The sequence below is a fragment of the Cydia fagiglandana genome, chromosome 16, assembly GCF_963556715.1.
Source record: "Cydia fagiglandana chromosome 16, ilCydFagi1.1, whole genome shotgun sequence".
Lineage (NCBI taxonomy): Eukaryota > Metazoa > Arthropoda > Insecta > Lepidoptera > Tortricidae > Cydia > Cydia fagiglandana.
This window is the reverse complement of record NC_085947.1, coordinates 12,833,262-12,843,696: the sequence shown is the minus strand read 5'-3', so window position 1 is coordinate 12,843,696 and position 10,435 is coordinate 12,833,262. Positions and strand designations below refer to the sequence as shown.

The 10,435-nt window shown below is 36.4% G+C and overlaps 1 long non-coding RNA gene across 1 annotated transcript; it reads left to right on the top strand.

Annotated features, from left to right (window-relative positions):
• The first annotated feature begins 2,306 nt into the window (after window positions 1-2,306).
• On the top strand, window positions 2,307-7,126 carry LOC134672328 (uncharacterized). The gene is made up of 3 exons (XR_010099320.1): window positions 2,307-2,999; window positions 6,530-6,695; window positions 6,766-7,126. It is a non-coding gene; the product is annotated as an uncharacterized LOC134672328 (long non-coding RNA).
• Window positions 7,127-10,435: the final 3,309 nt, after the last annotated feature.

Genomic DNA, 10,435 nt, shown 5'->3' with positions numbered 1-10,435 from the left:
CAGAAATTCACAAAAAGATCGTCAACTGTATTAAAAAAATACATAGTAAACATAGTTGCAACTCAAAAAAATAGTCTTAAAATAATGCTCATCATTTAACTATATGACATAATTAAGATATCATTCTGATGCCAGTTTACCTACGTTCGAATCGGTGTGTAAAATGATGTCAACACAGTTTTAATGTACTTAAAACTTATAAGTACATTAAAACTCTGTTGACATTTTTAAGTTAAAAGTTAAAAAAAATTCATAAGATTGGAAAAAATAGGACCTATTTTATTAAATTTTAACAAACACTCTTAACCAAGAAGAAGATAAGACTTACTTACAACGCCGCAGGATGCATTTGCATATCACGTACCTATTTTTATACTACCATAGTGTTGTGTTATCCTAGAAAAACACTAGTGGAATTAGCAGCCACGAACTTACGCTAAGCAAGTTATATTATACATAGTGCTCCATCTAATGGACATGTAATTTTTGGTGCCCAGCTACCTCCCCCTCTCGGTGATTTATTGTAACACTAGCTTAATGCGGAAACTTCATTCGTAGTGACAACCCTATATTAGTTAGCTTAATGGATCGGATTTTGATTTACTTACTTTGTGTTTTTTGAAGGAAATGTTTTAATATAAACCAATAAAGGGTTGCTATTGTATTATAGTATTTTATGCAACCGCTGTTTAAGAGAGGTCAGAAAAGGCGAGTGGCGTGAGTAACAATTTGAGGCGAAGCCGAGTATTTTTTGACTCAGTTAAACTCCAGTTAAACAACTTTGCATACCTACAATACTTTTTCCACGACCAAGCACTTCCTTTGAAATAAAATTGAAAATTTAACAAATCTTTTTAATTCAAGAAGTAGCAAAAATGAAGGGTACGGGCTGGAAAAGAATGAATGAATGAATTAAATAAAAAAACCTGTCTATGGTTCACTTATTTGTCAGAGATGACATTAAAAATAAGGTTGGCAATACTGTATTTCATTCAATATTTTTTATGTGGTCATTACACGAAGTATCGTAAAATCGCCAAAACGATACCTACTGCGTGTATGAACAAATTCTTTTTTGGGGAATAGACTAAAGACTTGTCTTGACAACTATAAGGTAGCGTTTTAAAGGTGTGTGCACGATCCTTTAAATGACACATAAAAGTACGGGAGTAGAAAAAGATATAAATAAACTTTTGTTACAATTTGTATATTCCTGATTCATTTGGCGATTTTAATAGTTGATTGTCGCCGTTTTATCATTTAACTTCAACACATCACATTAGTGTTTATTAAATTTTTGGTTATACTAGTTTTATACAATAACTTATTACGAGGAATACCTACATACATACATACATATAATCACGCCTATTTCCCGGAGGGGTAGGCAGAGACCGCGGATTTCCACTTGCTACGATCCTGACATACCTCTTTCGCTTCCTTCACATTCATAACATTCCTCATACACGCTCGCCGGTTTAGGGTGCTCTTGACCTGGCCTTTCTTCAGGAATTCCCCGATCTGATCAGAGAAAGTCCGCCGAGGTCTACCCCTTCCAACTTACGAGGAATAAACATGAAATTAATACAAATATATTTTTCCTTTTTTATTGTGGGACGTAAGGTGTATTCGGGTAATACCGAATGTCGGATAGTTCCGAAATTCAGATGAAAATCATCCTTAATTTCATCATAATAAAAGTCTCATTTCGGAATTATCCGACAGTTTTCGACATTCGGAATTACCCGAGTAAACCTTACCACGTTATTACAATCTATAAATCGTTGCCCAGATCAGATCAAATCAGATCGTTGATCATAGTTGATTTGACATCTGTATTTACAATTTATAGATGAAATTAATACGTCAACTGGTAATATGCAAAATTATAGTAAATTCAAAACCAACTGATACCTGTCAGAAATTCAACCGTAACCATTATCCTAAGAGTGACATTCCATTTCCAACTGCAGCTGCAATACTGTTCATTTTACTATGGAAACGCGTCGCTGTCATTGTCAATTTCCATAGAAAATGAACAGTATTGCAGCTGCAGTTGGAAATGGAATGTCACTTTAAAGGCATCAAACAAATCAATCATTAACAACTGAATAAAGTGTTTCATTCATCAGAAATGTTACCGAAAATGTATTATTAGGTACCTTGATACCAGTCGATGGCCGAAAAATGGAATTTGCCAATAGAAATTGAAATCTATTTACTTAGACATAACATAAGCTTTAATTTATTACATATAATCGTGGCGATCCTGCAGACCCTTTTTGCCTATTGTTTCGATCATCTTTATATATAAACGCGAGCGGCTCTGACGGAAAAACCAAAAGAAATTATGCTCAATCGAAAGAGCTTGAAAAAATATCACTTTTGAATCGAGAACATGTATCCGCAAAATTCGTATTGTCGAGTATTTTGCATTTAAAAGTGAAAAAATTTCGACAAAGAATGCAAATGTTCAATTTGTTGTTTGACATTTGACAGCTCTATGGTTTCGTTCAGAAATTGTAAATATTTTTACGTCCGTCATGCATGTTGGACAGATTGCTGGTGAGAGTGTGGGTAAGCCTATTTAAAAAAAACGACTACTGTCAGTGTAAGATGACACTGGTGACAGATGACACACAAACATGTTACATGTATTGTGCATTGATTGACGGGTAAAACCATGGTAAAACCAAAACTTTGTGCTTTACCAGTCTGAAATTAAGTTTAATTTTCAGTAAACGGTCTAAATGTTTGTGACTAACCTAAGCCCTCCTACGTGTACACGCTCGACGCAGCTAGCCAACTTTATTGTCACGCGTGCAATAGAGTACCTATTAAAGGCCAAGTTCGGCCTGGCCAGCCAGGGTTCACGCTAGACAACGTCAACGATTTATTTGGGGTCGCCGTCATCGAAAACGATGAGGAGGAGGAGGACTATACTTATATACTAACGATGACACGGCACCGCCGCGTAAAACAAACCTATGCCGAAAATCGTGAGTATCTTTAACCGACATAATTGTTTCAATCTTTTATTATTGTTGTCATGTTGTTGACAAATAATTTTGTTACCTGAACAAACCTTGCCACAAACGCTGAAAAACAATGCAACGAAGGGCGGTTCGTAAAGATTTATTTACTGTATGTAACTATTGTCACGGTAAAATATTTGCCAGGTACCATCAGCAAAAATTAGCTTAGCATTCTGCATACAAATGTGTATACAGGGGTACCATACCAAGCTAATAGCTTTGCCGACTGTACACAAAGTACTTGCAAATATAATATGCAGCAGATGCATACATATAATGTGATATAAATATAAGTCATACAAATCTTGGTAAGTGCTTTTCCTAAGATTAAAACTAAATTGAACTTTAATGTGCTGTGTCCACACACATGTATCCATGAATAATTATTATTATTTTATGTAGCTACTTAACCCTTAACATGGCAAGACATGAAATAATGTAGCCACTTATCACGTGGAATGTTTTTGGGGATAGTAATGAGTAAAAAAGTACTATATTTAAGAAAAAAAAATTAAAAGCATTCTGAAAGTCGGGTTTTCAGGACGTCCGTTAAAACGGACATTGCCACGAACCTTATATATTGATTGCTCCCAAGGTTGTCCAAAAATCGGACAATGCCGTTATACAGTTTCAGAAAATAAAAATTATTAAAGAATTACAGGGCAGGAAAATTTAAAATTATTTTAATAATACACTAGTGAATGTTTGGAAGAAATGTTTAATTATATTATTAAGAAGAAAAATCTTATGGGAAACAATAATACTATATTTACTTCTAGTGTTGATGTGTAAAACGACCCACGTACAGATATATTAAACAAAAATATACATTTTAAAGCTACGTATACATGCAAAATAGGCTCATACAGCTAGTTACACATTACAATTATTGTAAGTAATATTACTTTACTTAAATGACCACACCATTTATCACTATGGTCTCACAGTTCTATGTCTTGCTTGTTTCCTTTTTACCCGGACTATCTGGAACCTAAGCTGGTGGTATAGAATAGCTGTAATTTCTGTAAAATTTTAGATATTTTTCAGTCTCAATGGCCTCTGGCAGCATTCTGGGAATATATGGCTCCTCCTTGGCGAGAATCAGGGTCTTATCCATGTCATGCTCCCAGACCGCAGGCTTTAGTTGGCGGTGCTTGACATCATCAGCTATAATAATATGTTCTTGTACCCTAGTAGAAATGCTTTGCTTCGTCTGCCCGACATATGAAAGACTAGATTCGAAATTAGCTATTTACTCTCTTGAATTTTGTAGATATTACATTTTACAGGCCTCAGGAACTGTAGCATCTTCATCATCGACTTGAAATAGATTTTAACCGTAGGACATCTCAAGACGTGCCAATAATTTAGTTACTGAAGCGAGTTATGCATTTAATGGCGAGGAATTAAGTTTTGTAGATGGAGTACTAGAGGGAAGGTCGTGTTTAGGTCATCAGGTCGAGTATTATGAACAACTTTTTCCCACAAGGACTACGTTAGACTTCAAAATTATATTTAAATACAGATAGTCCCATTCACAATGAGGCGTACTAAACTTTAATAGCATGGCAATGAGAATAAAAGCACGCGTGTTCGTAAATGAGCATATATTTCCATCATATTTGACATCCTCGTAAACAGTGACCTGGCTGAAAAAGAGTCAGATTGGGGCAAGGCAGATGTACAATCTACCTCTAGTAAATTTTCGTCATCGTCGTCTTTTTTGTTATCTCACTCTTCTGAGTCAGATGGTGGAACCACCTGAGACTAAAATATAAACAAATGTATACATATACTTATGTAAAACATAACCCCAACGCAACAAAAGCCTATAAAACGACGATAAATGAAAAAAAAGTATATACCCTAAGTATGGCAATGTCCGTTTTCTGTCACAATCTTGTCTCCGCACAATCCGGCACTGTCCGTTTTTTAGGACGTGCTAAATGGTACTTTGTTACCAGTACTATCGACAATGTCACAAAAATGGGACAAGATATATTTCGCAATTTTTGACTTATAATTAATCTATGATTTAATGAGCTTTATATAAAATAACTATGTCTAACTCATCTAGTAATAATATCAACGCAAAGAAAACATTTTGGCTATTTACTTTATATTCTATGGCGTCAGGAACACACTCCGTCGCAAATTCAGCGAATTTCAAATTTCAACTGCCGCTTGCGCATAAACCGAATTTTGTCTGATATTGTCTTAAACTAGGAAAAAATGTACAATTCTCGCACTTTCTTTAACGTACTTCCTTTTCTAGCCTGCACTTAGTGTTTAAACTTGGCGCCACATGTAGTACCTGTACTAAAAAAGTGACAGAAACGTTTTAAGGGTTAATATGTATAAACTATTTCTTCTTCTTCCTCGCGTTATCCCGGCATTCTGCCGCGGCTCATGGGAGCCTGGGGTCCGCTTGACAACTAATCCCATGATTTGACGTAGGCACTAGTTTTACGAAAGCGACTGCCATCTGACCTTCCAACCCAGAGGGTAAACTAGGCCTTATTGGGATTAGTCCGGTTTCCTCACGATGTTTTCCTTCACCGAAAAGCGACTGGCAAATATCAAATGATATTTCGTACATAAGTTCCGAAAAACTCATTGGTACGAGCCGGGGTTTGAACCCGCGACCTCCAGATTGCAAGTCGCACGCTCTTACCGCTAGGCCACCAGCGCTTTTTTTTTTTTATATGTATAAACTATTTCTATCGCCCAAAAAAAATGTGAAATTATTCCTTGCACCATTTCACTATCCCGGGTTAGGCCGGGTTGAGCGGTTAAACCTGGAGTTAAGTTACCATGGTTACCAGTACAGTTTGACACTGTTAGGCTCAGTTGCACCATTCCACTAACCTGGGGTTAACCGGTTAAATCTGGAGTTACCATGATTACCAGTACAATTTGACATTGGGTTAACGGTTTGACCGCTTAGCCCCGGGATATTGAGATGGTGCAAGTGGGCCTTCACGACAGAATAAATAATAGTACTAGATGCAGAAGACTCACTCTCTAACAAAACGTGTCTGTTACGATCAGCACAGATATGGCCGCTAGGTGGCGACAGCGCCACGCACGGCTTATGGCTTTCCCCAAAATTAGGGCGGAACGGATGTACTTTTAGCTACCTGTAGCAAAGCGACGAAATCACGGAGTGAGCCACGCCTGCCTTCACGGTTTAAATGCTTAACCCCGGGTTAGTGGGATGGTGCAAGTGGCTCTAATCCTCCCTTCCAGTTCCAGTTATACTTTTAAAATCTGTATTTATATACCCATACAATATTCATTTTTTGCAGATAGTTTCAAGTATTTTGAAGTAGCAAAGCGACGAAATCACGGAGTGAGCCACGCCTGCCTTCACGGTTTAAATGCTTAACCCCGGGTTAGTGGGATGGTGCAAGTGGCTCTAATCCTCCCTTCCAGTTCCAGTTATACTTTTAAAATCTGTATTTATATATCCATACAATATTCATTTTTTGCAGATAGTTTCAAGTATTTTGAATGCTGTAGCCAGAAGACTGCCAGACAAATGTGGATTAATAAGGTTGTGGAGATAAAAAAAAATACATCCACACTACAGCATCCGAAATCTCAAAATCATTTGCTTCTATATCGAAGAGCTCTCTGGATTTTTTTGATGACTTTCCGGTATGTATAATGATAATTATATGCACAAAGTTTTGTAATTATTACATTAGGTATTTTATTTTTATTTAAGGTCACTTATCTTGACATAAATGCTGAAGGAATTAATTATGTCACTTTAAAAGGAGACGAAGAGCAGGACGGTATTATAAAACAAAGTTAAACATCACGGCCCGAAGACCACCCAAATGATGAAAATGTATTAACTAGGTTCAGTTCTTTTCAAATTTGTATTAAGGGGAGAAAATCCAAAATTAAAATTCAGATAAAAACTTTAATGTTTTAAGAAATTGTAAGTCATTTCAAGTTTTAGACATTTTGAAACAAAAAAATGTTTTGAGAAGAATGTGTTTGACAGATGGTAAAGCTGCGGTTTCTTCTGGGATGTGGGGATGCATAGCGAGGAATGTGTTTGTAAGAACCAATACAAATTGTCCTCCACGACTGCGCTGAGTGAGGATAGGTAATTGAAGTAATTCTAATATTCACTCTAAAGAAACAAATCTACCTCTCTACGCATCCTTGCACATCTCTGATGGAATCATGGTCCTTGCTAATCTTTGGTGGAATACCTCATAGCCTTATTATACTTGGTTTTGTGAAAGGCTAACTTTATATGATATACTTAGTTTAATTCGTTTATTTATATGTATTTAATTGCAAAAGACTGATTGTTGTAGTAAATTGTACTATTTTTATATAAGATATATTTTTTGTAAATTCAAGTAAAAATAAATAAAAATAACGTCAGCATGTCTTTTTATAAATCGTCAGGTGAATTGAGATGAAATTGTACTCACAACTTCCATACTGACATTTTAGTGCCATGATGGGTGCATGAAATTTGGGTTCCCTCCTTTGAGATGGAAAAGTGGGTTAGTCCGTTAGGGGCTATTCATAAATTTCGTCATTTCAAATAAGGGGGAGGGGGTCTGGACATCGGATGATGCTAGCATGACGTAGGAGGAAACGGGGTCATTCGAAGCATGATTTTTGGATGATGTTAGGGGGAGGGGGGGTCAAAAATTCAAAAATGGTCAAATACGATGACGTAATTTATGGACAGCCCCTTAGGTGAGAGGTACAGAACCGAAATGCAACAAGTAAGCAGGTTAGGTTAGAACTGCTGCCTTTACAGAACAGAACTACGTACGACCAGAAAAGTGGGTTAGGTTAGGTTTGAACTGCAATCCTTGAAGAACTGAACTGCTACCATAAAAATGGTTTAGGTTAGGTTAGAACTACGATCCTTACAGAACCGAACTGCTACCAGAAAAGGGGGTTAGGTTAGGTTGGAACTGCGATCCTTATAGAACCAAACTACTAACAGAAAAATTGAAAAGTGGGTTAGGCCGTTAGGGGCTATTCATAAATTACGTCATTTCAAATTAGGGGGGGGGGGTCGGGACATCGGATGATGGTAGCATGACGTAGGAGGAAACGGGGTCATTCGAAGAATTTTCGAATTTTTGGATGATTTTAGGGGGGGGGGTCAAAATTGACAAAAAACGATTACGTTAAGTCCGGTTAGGTCCGGTTATTTCAATATCAGTTACTATAATCACTATAGAGGTTACTATAGCCACTATAGAAATGCAAAAAAAACATTTTAAATCATTTTCGAACTAAACCTGCAATAAACCGGGCTCTTGAAAATGTTGGCAATGATTGTTCGGGCAAACATTATTAAGGTCAACTAATTACCCTCCTTTGCGTCGCGCAGTCGGGTAAAAAGGGGAAAGATCGAGGTTTTAATAAACGCATAAGTATAAAGTTTTCGGAGATGGGATAGCTAACCGCCGCCTTGATAAACGTTTAGTCTAAAATGAAATAATTATTTAATCCAAAATGAGTATTATCTTTTATTATACCCGAGCGAAGCCGGGTTCTTATCTAGTAAATTTTTAATTGCATTTCATAGACACCTAGTGGATTTTAGTTCTTGAAAATGTATTCGTTCGAAGCTTTTAACCAATTTAGTCGAGATTATTGAATTATAAATTTGTTTGAGAGTATTGCTATTTATGTAGTTTAGTTCTGTATTTTCATTTATTTTGATTCTAAGTGACAACAACTGACTCTGGAGGGTGTAGTCAGTTCAGAGGGCCTACCGAGAACACCGAAGTTTGCATAGTACTTAGACATAAGTTTTAGTTTTATTCTTATTAAAAGTTAAATTTTTTTGTCACAATAATATTTTGCAATAAAGTTTTTATCTATCTATCTATTAATTATGTGATTCGGTTATGCCTCGTTTTGGACATATGGCTCGCAGAAGAATCTTCCATTTGTCGCGATCCTGAACGGCTACTTCCAGTTTTTCCCGACTCCAGATGACCCAGCCTCCAACAAACACCTCTGATATATATTTTATTGGATCATATAGGTATGATAGGCTTAGGAGAAGAATAAAGAATAAAGGAGCAGTATAATATTTAATATGAGTATAATAACCAACTTCGGACCGGACCGAAGTTGGTAATTACTGGGAGCTAAAGCAACGGCTTCAACAGGAAGCTCCCATAGGATTGGTAATGGCTTCCGGCCGGACGGACGATCCTTCAGTTCCGGAACACGGCGCCCCTAATCCGCGCCTTATGCGTAATACACGGGCATAATATATGGGGGTTGTCGCAAATGAAGGATATGGCGGTCTTTATCCTTAAGTTTCACATAATTTATTTAATTATATATACTAGAAACTATGGAATATGTATATTTTATTTTACATTTATGGACTTTCAATCTTTTAAATATAATATATACAGTAGTTAGTTAAGCATTATTAAATTGTACAGCGGGACTTAATCGCGTATTTAAGAATATCGTTAGGCCCTGGTCTCCTATTTTATGCTGTACGCGGCGTCTGGCGTCAGCGTCAACGTTTTTGAACAAAAAAGACGCTGACGTCGACGTCTAAAACAGACCACAACAGTACATCTCTATAGTAAGCATCGTGACGCAGACGCTGTAAGCTGCCGATGGCGTTTATAGGAGACCCGGGCCTTAAGTGTTGTGTATCGACAGAGTAACATTCCTAATCCCTAGTGCGCAAAACGTTTAAGCTGACAAGAACAAGTGCGGGTAGTTCGAAAAACTCGCGCGGCTAGAAGATGTTGATGTCAACTTTAGCCAGTCTTCTCCGAGACCACGCGGACAACGCCTCGAAACCTCGGAGGTAAATGTTAAAACTTAAATACGCGATTAAGTCCCGTTGTATAATTTAATAATGTGTAAAGATCGTGAAATTTTATATCAGTGTATAGGTATACTTACGCATTATTAATAATCAAAATTCATTTTTAAAGTTTCATTGTGCTATAAGCTAAGCAAGCAATATAAAGTATCATCAATCTTCTATATTCGCTCGTCCATTTAATATCTCAACAGTTTGTCACCATCCATCGCTTTTATGGCACATTTATTTTAATTAAATGTTATATTAATCAAGCCTGATTTTAGTTTGTAATGGCTACATTAAGTTAAGTGCTGTCTACGTAAGTTTACTTTAGAATAGGTTCGACAATCTTTAAAATTAACATTGGGATCATCGAGTTCTAAAACCACCATTGTTTCAAGGAATTTTAAAGGCTGCTATTTAACTGATCACCAGATTTAATAAAATTTAATACCAAAAAAATCTACTTTACCACCCTAAAATAATGAATGATCACCAAAATTATAACACCATTTTAATGTGAAATGATTACCAATTTTAATACATTTTACTATCGTATTAAAGG